Consider the following 22,434-nt stretch of genomic DNA (forward strand, 5'->3'; position numbering starts at 1 on the left):
CGCATAGGGAAATTTGAAAATTTTCACCTTTTTTATGATTTTTGGTATGATAAAATAATTCGATTCAATCTTCTGTCACCTCATTCTGTAGGCGGGTCGACCATTAAAAGTTCATAAAGGAATTTAGATTTTTAGATGATCATGATTTTGGTTGATTGAAGTTGAAAAGTGTTGCAAGTCACCCCGTTTGACGGTACCGATTCACGCTTGTACTTTTCTAACTCGTTCATACTATAACCTCGCCACTTTAGTATTCGTGGTATGCTCGGGAGTTTGTAGCTATTGGCACCTCAGCATGGAGTATACCAAGCTACAAAATCAGCTAAACAAACATCATCCAGGTCACATTAGGTAACCCTGAAAAAGGGCTGAAGGCTTTGTTAGCGTAGATGCTGTCACAGATGAATAGCACTACATGACGTTGTCAGTTGGCCGCTCCTCGGATCAGCTGATCTTGAGGATTCTTGTAGTGGTGTCTAATGGGATTGTATCTCGACTGTATCGATGCTGCGTTTATCACGAGGAGCTGTTATTAGCTTGAAAGTAAAGTAAATGAAATGAACCGAGTCAGTCGAAAGTAGTCTGTTTTACACAATTTGAATAGCAGACGATGCTCCTTTCTTTCGTATTCTTTGCCTTCTTCTGATCGACCAATCAGGAATAAGGTATGTGAAGTTGGTGGTTAGGGATTTACATATCTTGGAAGATTCACAGGCGCGTTCGGATGGACAGTAAAAATATCAATTTTATTTTAATAGTTTACAATAAATGAAAATCTCAAATGTTTTGCTTTCGATCAAATTTAGATATGGTCGCACCGCCACCAAACCGGATCGCGCCAGTGAGACTCGCGACGCGCCTCAACTCGCGCGATTTTGAAATCAGTTTTTTAGTGTGGCGCTGCATTCTTACGATTTTTATGAACACAGCGCACTATTCACGTGCGACGCACGGGGCCCGAAAAAACAATAATTATAAATAAATGTTGGTCTTGATTTCTACCGGATACATAATATTTCTAATCAATGTGCGTAACACATTTATAAGGTTTAATCACCGCATGACTTTATTATTATGAAAATTTATTGGCTTTTTTTCGGTGAATACAATACCTATACTCAGAGTGAAAGGGAGTAACGAAAGTAATGAAATGATAAGATGGATAGAATCGCAAGCGAGCGACGAGAGAAATGAATAGAAGTTGAAAATTTGTTTTTAACAGTGGGCCATATGTGTGAACAACACAATCGATGATTAAACCTTATAAATGTAGAATATAATTGGCAAAGTAAAATCTAACTTCAGTTCGAATGATCACTTGGGCAAATTAGGGGTATGCGATATTATACGCGAAAAAAAAAACAATAAGTAAGGGGTCATGCACAAATTACGTCACGGTCCAAGGGGGGGGACGGGGTCAAGCCGAGCGTGACAAGCCTTACAAAATGTTCGGAGGGCTCATACAAAAAGTGTGACAAAGGGGGGGGGGGGGGGAGGTGGTCTAAAAAGTTAAAATTTAGCGTGACATAATTTGTGTACCATCCCTAACGTCAATTTCGTATCAATCTCCGAAAATATGCCAACGATCGATAGAACTGTTACAAACGCCGAACAATATAATTAACAGGTCGAGGCGACAAATTTTTGCCTGTCTAGTGTTAGTAGTGACCAACACTACAACATCTAGCCGTTCGAGACCAGGACGTTAGACAACGAGTTGTCGTTTCGATTGTGTTGTACACACATATGGCCCTCTGTTAAAAACAAATTCTCAACTTCTATTCATAGGCCAGGGGAAGTGGTTCACCTAGAGTGAATTTATGTCAGAGAAAAAGTAGATTTTGTATGAGAATTGACAGAAAAATGAATGACAAGTTCATCCACTTCTCCTGGCCTATTTCTCTCGTCGCTCGCTTGCGATTCTATCCATCTTATCATTTCATTATTTTCGTTACTCCCATTCACCCTGAGTATAGGTATTGTATTCACCGAAAAAATCCAATAAATTTTCATAATAATGTGCGTAAAAGTTATGGAAATCGGGATTCGAAACCCAATACAAGCGTTAATAAGAACGCTCTGATTTATATACTATGACATTTGCAATAGATTTCTTTATTTAAACTAATATCACAGACAAACAGACGAAACACTCTAATTATTTTCAACGCACAGCAGAATAGCGCCCAATTCTAATATTTGGTAGTTGGCCGACGGGCCACCCGTGGCGCTCGCATCACTTTTGTTCGATTTTGACGTTTGCTCACTACCGCCACCTAGTTCACGGTTGGCCAAATGAAGTATTTTTAGCATTGGGCGTAATAATAATACGTATACCCTTAATTCGCACTGATCTGTTTACGTTTCATACCGGCAATTACTTGCGTTTTTAATCGGCTAAAATCGATCTTTTTTAGTCACTTTTTGTGTTTCTCTTGTGATTATCGTTTTGTGTACCGCTGTGTTATCGAGGTTTTCGAGTGGTCAGCGTGAATATTGCGAAAAATCTACCGTATAGTGTTTCATTATTTCCAGAGGCGCGTCCACGTTCGGTACCATGGGTAGGACAAACGTTAGTATTTTTGGTGTGCAGTGAGTTTAAGAACCAATATAACCCTGGGCTGGAATTTGAAAACTACTATATCAAAGGTGCTCAAACACTAAGAAGTGTAAGTGACATTTCAGGCGTTTTGAGTTGAGTTGACATGAGGAAATTCTTCTGTTTCCAAGCATTCTAACGATATTTTCAGGTAACTTTTCCGCTCATCTAAAAATAGCATATATCTTGGAATACTGGTTTGTTTTTTGACTTCCATAGAATGAAAAATTGCTGAAAAAACTTCAAAGTAGATTATCACAAAACTAGGTTTTTGTCACTGACTTCACTTTGCTCAATTTCATTCCAGCCTTTACCACAAGACTAAGAAGACTTTTCGTCGGGCTGGTAGCGACTGAGTGCCTTTTTTTCTATCTTTATTAACGAGATTTTTAGCCCTGGGATAGTTCATCTCGGGACCAACCCAACTAACAATTTTAGCGCTATAAGCCAAGATTATTTGCTTTGTGCTGTATAACAGTTGAATTGAAGCAGCGAACGCAGTAAAAATTGAAAGCTGTCAAAAATAGAACTAGTAGCGTTTATACAGCTGTATCGCAAACAATTTGCTGCTATAAATATTAGCTGAATAAACTTCGTCAGTTATCGCTTTTGCTGCTTTCACTAAGCTGTAACTCAGCACCGTAAAAAGTAGCAACCCAATGATGTGAAATAAAAGTCCCCATCATTAATCTGGCTGCTTCTATACAGTATGATTTATTATGCTGCTCAATATTTAATTAAGAAGCGCTTTATCGTTAGTTATACAGCGAATATACAGCTGAAATTTTCGAAGAATCAATTCAGGAGCAGTGACCATCATTTAAGATAAAAACGAAATTTCCGCTAGATTTTCACATTTTATTTTTCGCGTATGCCAGCATTCGTCTGTTAATCTATGCCTAATGATTATCTTCCATAAGCCGGAACCACCCTCCGGATCCTGCCAAAATTGTTCTCCACGGATCGCGCTTTTCTAATGAACTGTGGTTCCGCTTCTCACTGCCCTGCTTCCAGGGTGCCTTCGTTTAATGGTACTTGTAGTTCCTGTGATGCTTCCGTTTGCCGCAGTTGATGGCATAGAAGAACACCATTCCGCCGACGATGGCCTGGAAGAACGGGGCAATTCCCATCCGCTTGGGTTTCCAGTATTTGTGTTGCCATCTCCAAAAGGTACGGCTCACGGCTCCAGCGGCAGCCTTGCGTTCTTGTCACGGTGGCCAAATCAAGCACTCAATTCTATCAACTTCACCTGGCTCAAGGGCGTATCCGGCTTGCCGTAGTAACGGACAGGGTCGTAAGGTCCGTGGATCTTCGGGTTGTATTCCGCCGGATAATCACCGAAAGCCATCGCGCACTCTTTTCAGCAGCACTTTATCGAAGAAGATTCCGCAAACGGGAGCACAAATCTACACAGCCTGTTGGATGTAAACATTGCGTTTGACGTTTCACACCCTCTTACAGCTTGATGAAGTGGTGTAAGCGTGGCTATAACATCTTTTACCATCATTATAGAATATTATATGGACCGTTCTCGATGTGGAACAAAACGGTGTGTTTTCTTTGCCTTCGATATATACTGTGGTGGCAGCAAAGACAACGTCAGGACTTGTGGATGCAGAGATCGTGAGTTCGATTCCAAGCGGTGGCAGATACTTTAATTGTGTAACGTTGGGAACATATTAAATTCAGATACTTAAGATATAAAATCTGGAAGCTGTGAAACAGCTTGGAAATAATATTTAATCGATAATACAGCGAAGCTGTATAAAAATTATTCAACTGTTGCGAAATAATTGAGAAAGCGCCTTCCGAAGATGTTACACAGCTACATGTCGTATAACTGTCGAGTTAGAGCAATGATCGGTATGAATAAGAGCTTGCCAACACAGCTTAAAAATAGCTGAGTAGATTCGCCAGATTTGTTGGTAAAAGGATCGCATAGAAGCTTTCGTTCGTATGTACAGCGCCTTTACTCAGCATAAAGCCGTATAAAGAGGGCTTAGAGAATGTTTACATTTGCACTAAATGTTAGTTGGGAACGGCTTTACTTCCCTTCCGAAGGAAGTCGTCACTGAAAAATTTTTAGTGACTATCTCGGGGATGGGATGCGATCCCAGGTCCTCGGCGTGAGAGGCATGTGTTCTAACCACTACACCAGATCCGTCCCCACTGAGTGCCTTAAAAATAGGAAATAGAAGACCTTTTGCCAAAAAGAGATATAAAAAGAACCAAATACGAACCAAGAAAACAAAATGGAATCTAATAGGAGCCAGAAGATAAGATTTTGACTACTCATAGCATCAGAGCAGATATTTCTCTAATAACCTGGATCTCCCTAAAATATATTTCTGAAATAATCTGAATTCCTCCAAAAATTCTACGAAATTTTTTTCAAGAAAGTCATAACTCCTCCAATATTTGATCCAGTGATTCATCCATCGATTTCCCTGGGACATCCTCTAAGATTCCCGGTTAAAACGAATGTTTTTTTTTAAGGAATGCTTCCAGGAATGTTTCCAGGGAAATGCCAAGGAAATTTTTCTGAAAAAAAAACAGTGACTTGTATAGTAATCTCTGACATAACTTGGATAAATATTGAAGTCACTCTTAAGATTCGCTGGAATAATTCTTGGACTCTTAAAGAAATTTTAGAAGATTTCCCAGATTATTTTCTGAGATAATAAAAAAACAATCGAATCTCGGGATAGTATTCTGCAGGATTTTCTAAATAAATTTCTGGAAAAACATTGGACAGAAAGTCTATAAAAATTTGTGGAATAATCGGAGGAATTATAGTAAAAATTGCTGCAGTATAAACTGGTGTGAGGACTCAAATGAAGTTTTGCAGATTGCATGTGAATTTGTTGAGAAACTTTTTAAGCAAGTAAAACCATAGGAGTAATACATGGATGGAATGCTGGAAAAAATCCTATAAAAAATAGATTTGCTCGGAGAATTCCTCAAGGAATTTTAGATTTCAGGAAGGAAGCATGTGTGAATTCTTGAAGAAATCCACATGAACAGGTGAGGCACTTCCTGCACCCGTTATAGTCTCCGAAAGTTTCTTTGGAGCCTGCACAATTCTGCATCAGGATTCAGGAATAAGGAAAAAGAGAGACCATTTTGGTTGAAATACATACTCTAAAGACCTTCCGTTTAAAGTAGAGACTTCTTGTCGTTACTACCAATGAGATTGTTCTAATTTTCTCATTTATTTCAAGACAACAAATGAATGAACACATTAAATAGCAAAAAATCTGTCAATTTGAGTATTTTTTTTTTGCACCGAAGAGACTCGGCTATTCGCAAAAGTTTGCAGGAGAAACTGAAGATTCTTGAAAAATGCTTCATCGCGCAGAAACTCCAACAAATATTTTGCTCGAATTTCTTGAACAATTCTGCAAAAAATCTCTTTCGAAAAATCGGCATAATCTGTCCAAAATATTTCTATGAATGATGCCAAAAAATATCAGTAGGAATTGATAAGAATTACTTCCAGAAATTTCTGCGACAATTCTGAATCAACCAAGAACCTTAAGACAGTGCGCTTTGGGAGTTCTATAGAAATTTCTCTGAAAATCGAAAAAAAAAATCGAGATTCAGCAATGCTCTGGTAGATTATATCAAGAGAGATCGCACTTTCATAAATCGCAGCACTATCACACTCGTGTTGTTTATAATACGATGCGATTGGTATTCAATTAACCCATTACTTCATAAAAATATACCACAATAATCTTGTGATAATTGTCTATGGATGTTCCAGAAACTTCTCAAGAATTACTTCCAGGAATGCTCACGGGAATTTGTCTCAGAACATAAACAAGGTTTGCTGTAGATATATTTAGGAAACCATTTATTGATTAATTCAGAAATGCTCCATTTGTTTTTCTAATGGTTAAACAAGTTTCTTGTAGCAATTATTACAGTTAGTTTCCCATGATTTTCATCACATTACGACGTTGGTCGTTTTTCTGCTGATCTTGTTTTTTGTTTTGTTAGATCGTGGGTAGGACAATACTTTGACTGTCCTACCCAGGTGTTTTCGTGCGTAGTACATGTCCTACCTGTCCTACCCACTTCCCGCGCCACTGATTATTTCAACAATAGCTACACCCCGCTGTACTCTTATTCCACTTTCGTGACAACCGTACATTTGAGCAGCGTTTCCACACATACGCGCCATCTACATCTGGAAAAAGTAAACCGGCTTATTGGCGATCTAAATCGATTGACGATCTAAAAACAACGAGTTGTCAAGATGGTTAAAAATTGTGGAAAATGCGCGAAGGCCATAAATGGCATTGAATTTGTAGTTTGCCGTGGTTATTGTGGAGCTACGTTCCACATTAACGAATGCTCGGGTGCTACAAGAGCGATGTTATCGTATTTCACGACGCACAAGAAGAATCTTTTCTGGATGTGCGACAAATGTGCCGACCTGTTTGAGAATTCCCACTTCCGTGCCATTTCGTGCCAAGCCGATGAGACTTCACCTCTTGCATCTCTGACGTCTGCAATAACTGAGCTTCGCACGGAAATAAAACAACTGAATTCAAAGCCCCACCCCGGTTCGACTCCAGCTTCAAGTGTACAATGGCCTATTATTAACCAACGAAGAGGTTCAAAGCGCCCTCGCAAGGCCGAGCCTGTGGCACGTGCATCTGAAACCTGTCAAGTAGGCAGTAAAAAACCTCAAGAAAATGACCCATCGATCCCTATCTGCAAGAAAGAAGATATTCAACGGTTTTGGTTGTACCTCTCAAAGATTCGCCCTGACGTCACTGTGGAAGCTGTGAGTGCCATGGTTAAAGCAAACCTCAATATTGACGCAGATCCACCCATCGTCAAGCTTGTACCGAAGGGAAGAACAATCGAATCTCTTTCCTTCGTCTCGTTTAAAATTGGTTTGGATCCTTCCTTACAACAAATTGCGCTTGATCCTGAGACATGGCCAGAGGGACTACTGTTTCGAGAATTTGAAGACTACGGAGCCCCAAAATTTCGGTTCCCGCTGACGACAACGCCTTCATTGTTAACTCCTCAAGCTGCTTCATCACCTGCCACCCCCGTAATGGATCTGAGCTAGATTCATCAAGTCAACACTCGTCATCTTCAGCTCCGGGATGCACGCCTGCAAGCCTTATGGGAGCCCTCAATCCCCTCGTCGCAGTCGAGCCACTCCTGCCAGCGTCCAGCAGTCATCCCGGCCCTGCGTATGAGTGTGGAGAAGAGGTCTCCCAACTCGCTCCAGCAGGCAAGTACTCCCATCCTAAAAACGCTTCTCGTCCAGTAATTTGCACCACTTTTGACAGCCCTACGCACACTGCCTCCAATCCGTCTTCTGAATGGATCGAATTTTCCTCGAATTGGCGAAATATTTCTTCATCAACGAACGAACTCAGAACTTCTTCGAAAGGTTGCAACGTTTCATCATCATTGAGCAAATTTTCTTCAGCACAACTTCAATCCCCGGGATGCGCGCCTGCAAGCCTCATGGAAGCTCCCAATCCCTTCGTCGCAGTCGAGCCACTCCTGCCAGCGTCCAGCAGCCATCCCGGTCCTGCGTACGAATGTGGAGAGGGAGTCTTCCAACCCGTTCTCGCAGGCAAGTACAATCACGTTAAAAACACTTCTCCGTCAGTAATTCGCACCACCTTTGGCAGTCTACCTCACATTGGTTATGGCAGTAACTCATCAAAGTGTATCGTAACCTCAACAATCGACAGCATCAGATCTCTGACATCAAGCCAACCATCATTAGCCCAACTTTCATCTCAATCAACGCTTCCATCGTCGTCCCCGGGATGCATGCCTGCAAGCCTTATGGGAGACCCCAATTCCTTCGTCGCAGTCGAGCCACTCCTGCCAGCGTCCTGCAGTCATCCCGGTCCTGCGTACGAAATCGAAGAGGGGGTCTCCCAACCCGTCCTCGCAGGCAAGTATTCTAGCTACGAGAACAACTACCTCCCAGTAATTTCTACTGATTCCAGCAGCCAAGCTCAACGCATTGATCGTCACGTTCCAAACACATCATCATCGAGCGACATTTCATCGTCGTCCCCGGGATGCATTCCTGCAAGCCTTATGGGAGACACCAATTCCTTCGTCGCAGTCGAGCCACTCCTGCCAGCGTCCTGCAGCCATCCCGGTCCTGCGTACGAAATCGAAGAGGGGGTCTCCCAACCCGTCCTCGCAGGCAACAGCCAAGCTCAACGCATTGATCGTCACGCTCCAAGCACACCACCATCGAGCGACATTTCACCGAGATCCAGCATAGCAGTATACTACCAAAACGTACGAGGTATGCGCACCAAGATTTCTCGACTCCGTTTGATACTGTCTAGTTGTGATTATGACGTGCTTGTTTTCACTGAAACCTGGCTCCGTGATGACATAGATAGTACAGAAATTTCTCCCGACTACACGTTCTTCCGTTGCGACCGCAGTAGAGTAAACAGTCAACATGCACGTGGTGGTGGCGTGCTGATTGCCGTTAAGCATCATCTTCGTTGTGAAATGTTCCCACTGTCGGATTGCGATCAATTAGAGCAGGTTGCGGTTCGGATGAAGTTGGACAATCGCTCACTCTACATTATTACTATCTATATTCCTCCTAACTCGTCCGCCGACCGATATTCTGCCCACGCAAATGCAGTACAGGGCCTCGTAAACAGTGTTTCAGCAGATGATATTGTTCTCTCCGTGGGGGACTTCAACCTCCCAAATTTGCGATGGCAGATGGACGACGAGCTGAATGGCTACATTCCCTCGAATGCTTCATCGGAACAAGAGAAATCTCTCATCGAAACCCTTTTCGCTACAGGCCTGCGACAAGTGAACAATTTCGAGAACATCAACAATCGACTCCTTGATCTTGTTTTCGTAAGTCTGCCAGAGCTACTGGATCTAGTTCAACCTCCCGCCCCACTATTACACTCAAATTAATTTTATTGTAGAAACTACTGAATCCATGGTGAAATTAAGAACTGCACCAACGATTTTCAACCGACTACATTAATCTGTTAACTCTACCAAAACATAGTCAACATCACTACACAAGAAAATTTCTTCTGTTGATTTAACCAGAGTTGTAGTATTTTTGACTAGAAACATTTTTGATTTGAGAAGTTTAGCATCATACTTTTGACCACACTGTGTTGTACGGTAGGTGTCGCGGATTGAAATACAATGCTTTGTAGTGGATGCTACTATGGACATAGACAAATTTACTACACTGCTCAGTGATTTTCACCAGATTATAGTAAACTTAACAGATTTTTGTAGTCGGTTGAAAATCGTTGGTGCAGTTCTTAATTCTACCATGGATTCGGTAGATTATACAACAAAATTTGTTTGCGTGTACCCATTGACAACCACCATGCGCCATTCATTTTACTTCTCGACGTGAGTGTTAGTATTCCAGCCACACTCGATGACGATGCTGACAGATTGGAGTATGACTTCAACGTGTGTGATTTCGATCAGCTGGCTATAGCTTTAGGAAATGTTGACTGGAGTATTCTCGAGCAAACCGGTACGGTCGACGAATTGTCTGCAGCGTTTTACAACAAGCTTCTCGAAATTTGTGACGCTTTGGTCCCGCGCAAACGACGTACGATTAACTCACCTTCCAGCAAACCGTGGTGGACTTCCGAGCTGCGTCGTCTCCGTAATTTACTGAGGAAAGCACGACAACACTTCTTCCTCTCGAAGTCTGAAGGCGACAAAATCGCCCTACGTGAAGCCGAGGCAACATACAAGTCTGTTTTGCAGACTACCTACGACGACTACATATCCGGAGTGCAGGCCAGCGTCAAGCAAGATCCAACGCGCTTCTGGGACTTTGTAAAGAAACTGAAGTCATCCACCCGCATCCCTTGCAATGTAAGCTATGACGAAACTCTTGCCAGTTCTAACGAAGAAGCCGCTAATCTCTTTGCTGAATTTTTCGAAAGCGTGTTCAGTAAATCGTCTCCTGTACCCCGTCAGGACTGCTTTGCGCATGTTCCTTCGCACAACATTAACTTCCCCATCATGCAGTTCACCGCCGATGAGGTGCTGAATGTCATTTACACTCTGGACTGTAAGAAAGGACCCGGGACGGACGGCATTCCACCACTGCTCCTGAGAAAATGTACTGCAGAACTTGTCACTCCTGTCACGCTTTTATTTAATCGATCTCTGAGCGAAAGAACATTTCCTTCCGTGTGGAAGACAGCTTTCATCGTTCCAATCCACAAGTCAGGGAACATCAACCGAGTCAGAAACTACCGTGGTATTTCAATACTGTGTTGCTTGAGCAAAATTTTCGAAAAACTGATGCACAATGCCCTCTACACCGTAGCTGCACCGATAATATCCGAGTATCAACACGGATTTATGAGACATCGCTCAACAACAACAAACCTGATGTGCTACGTTACCTCGCTGTCACGGGAGATAGAGTCGGGAAATCAAGTTGACGCAGTGTATGTTGACTTCGCAAAAGCGTTCGATACGGTTCCGCATATTTTAATCATCGATAAACTCAAGCGAAGTGGCTACCCGGATTGGCTCACGGAGTGGATTTTTTCGTACCTCGTACTGCGCAAGTAGTGGTCAACTCATCAAGGTCCCGTCAAATCAACGTAACGTCTGGAGTGCCCCAGGGTAGCGTATTGGGTCCACTGTTATTCAATATCTTTGTGAACGACTTGTGTTTGTGCCTTTCATCTTTCAAACTCTCGTTCGCCGATGATCTCAAATTCTACCGTATCATACGTTCATCACTTGACTGTTTTGCGCTGCAAGAGGACATCAACACTTTGCTGATCTGGTGCAGCGACAACGGTATGCGTGTCAATAATGATAAATGCAAAGTTATAACTTTCACTCGCTCCAACAACCCTGTTACCCACCAGTACCACATGGAATTTGCACATCTAGAACGTGTAGCTTCGATCTGCGACCTGGGAGTTACCATCGACGCTAAGTTACAATTTCATGAACACGTTGGAATCACGACTGCTAAAGCTTTTTCAGTCCTGGGACTAATCCGGCACCACGCTTCAGAATTCACTGATATCTATGCTTTGAAAACACTCTACTGCAGTTTAGTGCGGAGCATTCTTGAATACGCGGCCCCTGTCTGGTCACCGTATTATGTTGCACCGATACTCTCCATTGAACGCGTTCAAAAGAAGTTTGTTCGTTTCGTACTTCGCTCCCTTCCTTGGAATGATCCGGACAATCTTCCTCCGTATCCGGATCGCTGCCAACTGATAAGTTTAGAACCGCTGACTGTCAGGCGTGTAAAAATGCAACGTCTATTTGTATTTGACATTCTTAACGGTGCTATAGACTGTCCTGCGCTTCTCGAGCAAATATCTCTGCAAATCCCTTCTCGACGACTGCGAAACACTCCCATGATTGCGATTCCTTACCATCGCACTAATTTTGGTTTCAATAATCCGTTCGACTCTTGTCTTCGTTCCTTCAATGTTGTTTCCGATCAATTTGACTTCGATATGTGCAAAAATGTGTTTAAAACTCGAATAAGTAGAATTGTTTAGATGTTAAGTATGCGTAAATTAGTGCTAAGTGGTTCAGTCTGTACGATTTTAATTCGAAGACGGTGATTATAAATAAAGGTTCGCGTGACTATGTTTTAAATTTATAATTGTTCTAGCTGTTACGTCTGTTTGTCTGTGCTAATATGTAGAAAATTTCATATCAATAGATGCTCATTACAACTGGTCAAGAAAAAGTTTAGTGAGCAGTATTTAAAATCTGTCGCAATTTTAATACATTTTCCAATTTCCGTACTCGAGAATTTAGGAAGTGTTTCCCCATATATGATAAGTCAACGACGCTGTTGGAAATGCCACACAATGCTAAGTACTATGGTGTTGTTACGGTCCATGCCCACTGGTACATTTTCAAATTTCTTGATATTATGTGGGGTAAATTATGTAAACCAAATTAAGTTGTGTACAATACCGGGAGATTCAGATAATGATAGATAAATCAGGAAATATTAGACAATAAACCCTTTTTGAACGTTTGTTGGCCCTGAAAAGGGCCGATTGAGCTTGGATGCTGTCACAGATGAATAGCACTACGGGATGTTATCAGTTGATTGCCATGGTTAAACGGAGAATCGCCAACGAAAGTGTATATCTGAACAAGTTCTCTACTTATACGACAAACTTGCTAAATATTTCATAGGTGCATAACAGCAACAGGGTAGCACATCACAGGGTTAAAAGTCGAAATCGTAGCTCAATCTTGAAATCTTGAGCGATTTCACAAGCCAGACTCTCGATAAGCAGCTCCTCGGATCAGCCACTCAGGGGGCTCTGGTATTGGTGCCTATCAGGCTTGTTTCTTGACTGCACTACCGATGCTGAGTTTATCACGAGTCGAAATCTGGAAGCGCGGGTTAGTAAACCTAGAAATCTAGAGCGATTTCAGAAACCACAAATCAGACGCTGGATTGGCAGCTTGAAGATTAACAGCTCAGCAGGCTTCTAGCAGCGAGGTACTGTTCTCTGCGCAGGTTCGGAGGAGCTCTTACCAGCTCGAAAGCGGAAATGGAATGCAACCGAATCCGACGAAGGGAGCATCTTTTAAACCCTTAGAATAGCAAATGATTCTCCCCAAGTAACCACAAGCATTATACCATTGCATTAATTTGGTCGAAAGTCAACATTTTTTGCATTAATAATGTTATCATGCATTTATTCGACAACTGTCAAGCAATGATCCATTTGATTAACATTGTAAATGCTTTGTAGCATTATTTTATTATAGCATTATGCTAAGCGTTTAGAGTGAATATACAGTTATGCTGTCATACAAGATTACATAACCTCATTAAACGCACTCAAATCTGTAACAAATAAGTAAGACGATCGAGCACGTTCGCACTCGCTCATTACGTTTTTCGGGTATGGAAGAATAATGTAATGACTTTCTTTCATCTCGAATCCCCATTTCATGATCTAAGGATCAGAGAATATGATTATACTAGAGAAACGCGGAGAGGATTTTGACTTTATTTATAAACAAAATTTGCAATGACTATCAATAATTGAGGTCATTCAAACAATATTTTAGTGTGCGTGTCATCCTGTCAGTCGCCTTAAGAAACCAAGCTTATCAATGACGTCACTTTCGCATCGCTTTTCACTAACACACTTCCATCGTCTCTTTTGTTTAACATATCATTGAGTCTCATTGAATTTGCTCGATTGGAACCACGTTTGACGGTTCAATTGGAACCTTTGGTTTCAGAATCCGCGATTCTCTATATAAACAAATTCTCTGCTAAGGATATATGTATTCATTCAGAACTGTTATATTTTATCTATGAGACTCTTTTATTCATATGGAGCGAGCAGAAATGTCGATCAATTTCTCGCCCCTGAAATCTTTTTAATGCGCTACACGGTTGTTTGTGAATACCCTTTAAAGGGTAAAAAATTACTCATTTTCAAATAGAACATGTTTCTGTCAAAAAATGGGGGAATTCAGATATACAAAATGGGTAAATAAACACCCATTATAGTAAAGCCAATGTAGATTAAAAAATGGGTGTTTTAAAACCCTTTTATGGGTGAAAAACTAATTAGCACACGTTTCATAAATAGCAGATGTCTTGTGCGCAGTTGCTAAGCTTAAATACAAATTGTTTGTTTTATTTTAGCTCCATTATTTTTGTACAATACTTGAACAAGCGGTAAGTTATGCACTCATAAAGCATTGCAATAAACTAATATCAATATTATAAATTCAATTTGTAATGTCGTTGTTTTTGCAGGCTACAACAGATGCCAGATGATTCTAGCCACCGTTCAAATGACGGAGCAGATGGTGTGAAAATAAAATTTACTTAATTGATAAGTTATTGATTTTGTGAATAATTGATTTCTATAAGAAAATGCCCTAATTTTAGACAATTTTAAATCAATGGTCTTTTTTTAGTTGAGGTTATAATTATAATTATTTATATCTGTTAATCGCAAAAAGGGTAAATTTTTACCCTTTTTTATGCCAAAAAGGGTAAATTTTTACCCTTTTTATGCCGTGAGCGAGATTTACAAAAAGGGTAAAAAAATACCCATTCATTGACAGAAACCGCTTTTACCCGTTAAAGAGTAAACCGTGTTTACTCTTTAAATGTGGAGAGGCACTTCTAGCGGAAATGGGTGAATTTTTACCCATTAAAGGGTATTCGCAAACTACCGTGTAGGGCTTTGCTTTGTGGGTTAAGTTCTGTTATTTCCTCGACGAGAAAGAATGGTAATCAAATTCTTTCTATTGATGTTACATTTGATGAGGAAAGGAAATCACTGTTGTTCAGAGGCGCGTCCACGTTCGAAACCATGGGTAGGACAATCGTTGGCAAATACAGCTAATGCTCGATAACTGGGTGCTATTTAACTGGGCTGCTTTTTAACTGGGTGCTCGCTAACTGGGCTGTAGCCCAGTTAAAAAACAGTTAAACGTCAAAAACTTTCACCATCCCGTAACTGACGAGGGGCGTGCAAATGCAAAATAAGGTTTCGGCATTATTTTTTTAATTGTAAATTTGTCTTTTTTCATTTAGATTTTAAATTTGTTTTTCATTTTAATGTGTAATATGTCGAAATGAGAAATAAATCACAAATAGTTATTATTGCTTTGTTCTTAACTGGTTTATTGATATTTATACAAAATTCATGTGTGTACTTTAGAAAATTCATTTAAAAAAAATCGCTGCACTGGATCTACAAAGCTCGCTTGCGCCATTCGTTTTCGATCAGCTTTGTTCTCAATGACCTCAAGCGGCTTACATCGGCAGCATCATTTTGCACGAAGTGAAGTAAGTAGTCCAACGAATGAATGGCTTTCGTGAATTCCGGTTCCTGTTGATGATCTTCCCCACTTACGGATGATGCATCAAGTGAAGTATTTTCCATTGATTCATCCGGGAAAGAGTCTTCTGTAGGTGGTGCTTTCTCGCCCAACACTGAATCAATAATCTCCTCATCGGTGAACACCACACTTGTGAAACTTTGCATCTAAGTCCCCCTCGATTTTTATTTGAATGTGTGTGTGCGTTGGAATGGCAGTCCAGTTATCGAGCACTGCTCGCTAACTGGAAGGTTCTCTCAGCCCAGTTATCGAGCATAAGCTGTATATTGTTCACAGTGAAGCTAAGAAAAATTTTAACCCTAAACTTGTAATTGAAAGTTACTATATTTGAGGAGCTCAATCGCAAAGGGGTGTTAGTGAAGTTTTGGTTGGTTTTGAGTTGAATAGGAAATTTTACTGTTTCCAAGCGTTCTAACGATATTTTCAGGCGATGTTAGTTTCTCCAATGGTTATTTCAGAAATCATCTGATTTCCTCCAAACATTCTTTGACATTTTTTTCAAGAAGCTCCTAACTCCTCCGAAGTTTTATCCAGTGATTCATCCATCGATTTCTCTGGGACAACGTCCAAAATTCGCGGTCAAATCATCTTCTAAAACTCAATCAATAGCATCTCCAGAAATTTCTGGGGATATCCTTTCAAATTGTCTTTCAGGATTTTAAAAAGATTTTAACTAGGGATTTCTCTACAGGTACCAGATTCAGAAATTGCTGAATAACTCCAGAGATTTCTTCTAAGATTCCTGCAGAAATTCCTCAAGTAAATCTTTGGAATTTCTCAAGTAAGTTTTGAAAGTTTATTTTTTCAGGGTTTCTACCAGGAATGTTTCTAGAGAAATTCCCAGGGAATTTCTCTCTGAAATAACTCCTGGACTTTTAAGGACGTTTCAGAAGTTTTCGCAGATTTTTTTCAAAAAACATTAGACAAAAGCTCTGTAGAAGTTTTTATAGGAATGGTCGGAAGAATTATTGTAAAAATGTTGTAGTTTACAGCGGTGTGAGAACTTTTATAAATTTTTTAAGATTGCCTGGGATTTTCTTAAATAATCTTTTAAAGAATTGTTTGTAAAACTGCAGGAGTAAAACTTGGAATAAGTACTGGAAAAATCGTAGAAAAATAAGATTTGTTCGCAGAACCCACCAAGGATTTTTTTTAATGCGGGGAGGAAACGTGGATGATTTCTTGTAGGAATCCACATGAACAGGCGGAGGAATTTTTGCAAGGTTTCTTAAGCTATTGATTTCAATCACTCTAGAATTGACCTTTCTGGATTTCCTCGAAAGGAATTCTGTAGAAATCTTTGGGAGTTCCCCTAGAGTAAAAACTGGAGAAATCGGTTGAAGGATTGATAAAAAAATATCTTGAGAAAATTCTAGGAAGTTTTGGAAAAAAAAATAATACCTGAGGAAAAAATACAAGAGATATGTATTAGCGTTGTAGTTTTCAAGGACTTCCTGGAACAAATTCTGGAAAAATTCTTCTAAGTTTTCTTCGAATAATTTGCAGGAGGAATTTGTGGAAGAACTGGTAGATTTCTACACTGAGAACAGCGTTGCGGTTGAAAATACTATATAAGAGGGTTAAATTAAATACACAACGCCACTTGATTTGTGCAGACTAAATTTGCATTTATTTAGAATATTTTGTGCATTCAATTTTACCATGGCACCATTTGTATAGTAAAAATTACTATATCGTGGTTAAAAACTTGCAGCAGACCAGAATCGAACTGAGGATCTGGCGATTGTCAAGCGCGAACGCTAGCCGCTCGGCTATCGACACGGTTGAATTAAGAGGGAACAAAACGCAAATAAAAAGCGTTCATGATAGCTCAATCGTGGTTGTAATAGTAAATTTAAAAACACGTTCATGGTTCTCATTACTGCAACGCTTGTTTCAGTGTAGAAGAATTTCTGGAGGGGACACTGATAGTATCTATATAAATAAAAATGGAATGGTATTTATATGTCACGAAATGGCTTACGAACGGGTCAACGGATTTGAATGATTCTTTCTTCGTTTTGTTCGTCAAGGGTACCGACGTGTTTGTGTGTATTAAAATCCCAGGATATTCACCGGGAAAGTTGGAAAAACGAGCGCAAACGAAACTATCATTTTGAATGAGACGATCAATAGAGTTTTTCAACAACCTACTTGATGGCAAGACGAAGTTTGCCGGGGTCACTAGTTCTAAATAAAACCATTCTGCTAATTTCTAAAGCTATTCCTCGGGCAATCTGAAACGAAATTCTCGAAAAGCCTGTTGAACCCATTATAGTCTCTGAAGGTTTCTTTGGAGCCTGTACCATTTTGCATCAAAATTCAATGCAAGCAGAATAATGAAGAAAGAGACTTTAGAGATCATTTTGGTTAATAAAAAAAGATACTTCCCGTTAAAAATAGAGACTTCTTAGAGAGCTGCATTCAATAGAGACCAAGTTTCTAAAAAGAAAGTCATGTATCATTGGATGAACTATTGATACCATCAATCTCATGCTGTGTATAACACGATGTTACTTGTAAAAGATTAATTTATCTTAAATAATCTCCTGATAATTCTCTACGGATGTTCCAAAAACTTCTCAAGAATCACTTCCAGAAATGCTAGAATGAATGATTTATTCATAAATACCACAGAGGATTGCTCCATTTGTTTTGCTAACGGTTAAAAAAAACTCTTGTAGCAATTATTGCAGTTAGTTGGACAAGATTTTCAATCGTTCTTCTCACAAGCCAGAACTTTTGAAGGCCATGCACAAACCATATCACCCTTTACTAGACATGAAAATACCATGAAAACCCTTATCATGTCTTTCACCCTCCATAACAATAAAATGTTGATCGAGTTTGTATGTATATTGAATAGATGATAAATAGTTTAATTTAATTTTAAAGCTTTCTGCTAATCTTGTTTTGTTTGTCAAATCGTGGGTAGGACTTTGACTGTCCTACCCAGGTATTTTTGTGCGTAGTACATGTCCTACCTGTCCTACCCACTTCCCGCGCCACTGCTGTTGTTCAATCGTCGAAGAAAATTCTTTCTATTCGTAATAACTGGGCGAATAGTGATGTTAACACACACAGTGGCTTCGTTTATGAGGAACTTTTATCCTACCTTATACATATATCCTTAGATCATGAAATGGGGTTCGAGATGAAAGAAAGTCATTACATTATTCTTCCATACCCGAAAAACGTAATGAGCGAGTGCGAACGTGCTCGATCGTCTTACTTATTTATTACAGATTCGAGTGCGTTTAATGAGGTTATGTAATCTTGTATGACAGCATAACTGTATTTTCACTCTAAACGCTTAGCATAATGCTATAATAAAATAATGCTACAAAGCATTTACAATGTTAATCAAATGGATCATTGCTTGACAGTTGTCGAATAAATGCATGATAACATTATTAATGCAAAAAATGTTGACTTTCGACCAAATTAATGCAATGGTATAATGCTTGTGGTTACTTGGGTAGTGTTTGATCGAAGTCGAAGACCTTGATGCTTACTCCTGACGAGGCGGGCGACGAGGGCAGGATCGAACATGCCGCGCGTCGTTCGCGTAAGGAAATGAAAAAGCGCCGCGGATCGTTGATCGCGTCGCTTGCTCTTGCGGGGGCGAGTGATGAACACTTGTTTGGCGTACATGCGAGTATCGAATAATACCGCGAATCTGGTTAGGCGTGAGTATATTATAGATCGCATCACCAAACATTGGTGACTCCCAGATCTCTACCTTATCCCACTAACCCAATATCCTTTCCATGACAACCGTGGAGATGCAGAGGTGATCTCGGTCTCTAGTAACAACGGTAGTCAACATTTCTAACATTCTTTCCCTTCCCAGATGACCGTAACGACGTGGCCGGCGCCCTTATTGACTTTTAAATTTTGAGCTCTCGATGTGTGCACATTAGGCCGTCCCTTATTTTTCGAAAATGTGAAATGTTATAAGTTCGTCATTGTAAAGTGCTCGTTTTGGTAAGAAAAAAATCAGGTAAAAATTTGAAGTCCGTACGTGGGCGCAAAGTGGTCCCCCAACGACCCTAAAGGTATTTGCTGTAGATGACCCCCGTGTGCCAAATCGAGCTTGCTGCTCTAGTGTACGCAACATGAGTACGAAAAGCCACTAGTAACAAATTGATAATCAGCATTGAATTTGAAGTAAAATAATATTTTATACTGTGGATATCTTCATAACACTACACGCTGCCATGAAATTCATAACTACAAAGGGATCGTTTAAATATTACGTAACGCAACAAGGTGAGGGAGGGGGTTTTCCGTGTAGTGTTACGGTCCATACAACAAATTTAAATTTTTCATACAAAAATTGTTATAAGGGGGAGGGAGGAGGTCTAAAATTGGCACATTTTACGTTACGTAATATTTGAATCGTCCCAAAGAAAACACACTTTTATGCTGATTATCAACGCGCGCAGGACAGAGTTCTGTTTGATCCTTCGACCTTGACGCTTGCTTCTTCGGGAGCGGGTGACGAGGGCAGGATTGAACATGTCGCGCGTCGGTGGAAAAAGTGAATCGGTCCGCTAGTTCTGTTTGATCCTTCGACCTTACGCTTGCTTCTTCGGGAGCGGGTGATGAGGGCAGGATCGAACATGTCGCGCGTCGCTCGCGTGGCACTGTGGAATAGTATCGCGAGTCGCGGAACGCGTTAGTAATGTTTGACCCTTTGATCTTGTCGCTTGCTCCTAGGAGGGCGAGTGACGAATACTTATAAATAAATTACAAATAAATTTGGCGTTCAATTCGTTTATCGAGTAATATCGCGAATCCGGTTAGGCGCATTCATTTCAAATTATATATTTATCGTTTACCAAAATGAATCCCTCCCCCATATCCAAACTCCCAGTGTTTACTTGTGGAAGTGCAGAGGACTCCTCGGCTTCCATAAAGCAAGTAACACGTCAACATTTCCCTCTTATCCCCAAATTGACCTGAATTCGGACGCAGCCGGCGCCGTTATTGTTTATTATAATAATGAGAGCACCAGTACTTACACATTGAGGATGCTACTGATCCCGAGTAGCGTCTGTTGGTTCCCTGTGTAAGTACAGCTGTTCTTGCAATAACGGAGTAGCATCTGCGGGCGGTCAATCATGCTCATGCTCATGCTCATTATCAACGCGCGCAGGACAATTCGTTACTGGTGGCTTTTCGTACTCATGATTCGTGCACCAGAGCAGCGAGCTCGATTTTGCGCAAGGGGTCATCTACTCCTCATACATTCAGGGTAGGGGACCACTTAGCGTCCACGTATGGACTTAAAATTTTCACCTGATTTTTTTTCTTACCAAATCGAGCACTTTACAATGACGAACTTATAACATTTCGCATTTTCGAAATATAAGGGACGGCCTAGTGCACATTGAGAATTGTAAGCTAATTAAGCCTCATTCATTAAATCTCTGTGCAATTTCGATTGTTCTGGTCAACTACGAATTGTATGGTCATCTGTGCTCATGCTCATAATGTATTGGGCTTAGAATTACTTGAAAATTGCGGAAAATGATAATGCGTGAGAAATTGGTTGAACATGAATTGTTGGAAGGGTTGACATTTACTAAATATTCAATATTAACTATAGAAAATCAATAGTTTTCTTTATTTTGAAGGAAAATTTCTGATCCATCGGTGCCAAAATGATGAAAACTGTTCAATGAGAATTTTTTTTCAAAAGCATTCCAAATATGTCGCAATTTTGTTACATGTGATCATTTTCGTAATCGTAAGTGTTCCCATGAAATATAAAAAATCAAAGACGCTGTTGGAAATGTCACTCTATTTTACAATCGTTGTGAAATGTTGAGCACTGAAGTAGCGTCCGCGAGTGCATTCTCAAATTGTGTCATAAATTATTCATGACAAATGAAATTTTGTATGAAGCTGTGAGATTGATTTAGGAATATAAGGTGTAAGAAAGTCGAATTATTATTCTTTTAACTCTTTTCCACACATTTGATGGCCCTGAAAAGGGTCGATGGTTTTCTTGGCCTCGATGCTGTCGCAGATTAATAGCAAATGGGCGAATCAATCGTCAATGTTGCGATGGAATAGAGACAGCAAACAACTCTTCCTTTGAAAGCAAACGAGATTTTAGTAGTCATGAGAAGGGCTTTTTTGGGCGTTCCGTCGAGTTGGAATCCGTACGATTTACATCCTTGGATGCGGGCTTCTTTGGGTCGGCGATTTTCTTGACTGTCGGCTTCTTCGGGATCTTCTTCATCGCGGCGATCTTTGATCTTTGGTGGGGTTTTGCTTAGGAACTGCCTTCTTTTTCTCCTCCTCCTTCTTTGATGCCAGCTACAGCCACAGTTTCCTAAGATTTCAGTTCACTCTTCCCAATCTTGCAATCTTGCCGACATAGCCATTGTAGTTTCCGCCGATGTGTTTCTCGATCACCTGCAGCGAGGACCCGTTCAGTTCGTTTAGGGCTGCGATGGCGGCCACAACCATCTTATTCTCCTGTGAGCTGCTTCCTCTTATTCTTCTTGGCGGCGGCAGCGGTGATGGTTTTGGCATAGGACGGCATCTTCTCCCGGTCAGTCGACCAGTTTGATTTGAGCGAAGCAAGACAAACGGGGGAAAATGGGAGGGGAGTTCTTCACTATCGATGTCTGTGCCTGAGAAGCACGTCCGGTCAGAGCAAGCCGATCTGTTGCCTGCTGTGATGCTAACCAAGCGGAGAGGGAAAAGCAAATGACGTCAACTTTTCTCTAGCACCCCTATTTATAGATTTGCTTGAAATCAAGGTTCTCTTTTAGAACTGTTATTAAACTTTTTGAACAGGTATGTGGGATTCAGTAAGTAAACGACATGAACCTTTGACACAGAGAACAGACGTTCACATTTAATCGTCAGCGTGTGTAAAGCTTTGCACGGGACATTTCAAAGTATGTCGTTATGCT

At 40.5% G+C, this 22,434-nt stretch overlaps 1 pseudogene; it reads right to left on the reverse strand.

Moving 5' to 3' along the window:
• Positions 1-3,436: 3,436 nt before the first annotated feature.
• LOC110674573 lies at positions 3,437-4,081 on the reverse strand (annotated as a pseudogene).
• Positions 4,082-22,434: the final 18,353 nt, after the last annotated feature.

This window comes from Aedes aegypti, chromosome 1, assembly GCF_002204515.2.
Source record: "Aedes aegypti strain LVP_AGWG chromosome 1, AaegL5.0 Primary Assembly, whole genome shotgun sequence".
Lineage (NCBI taxonomy): Eukaryota > Metazoa > Arthropoda > Insecta > Diptera > Culicidae > Aedes > Aedes aegypti.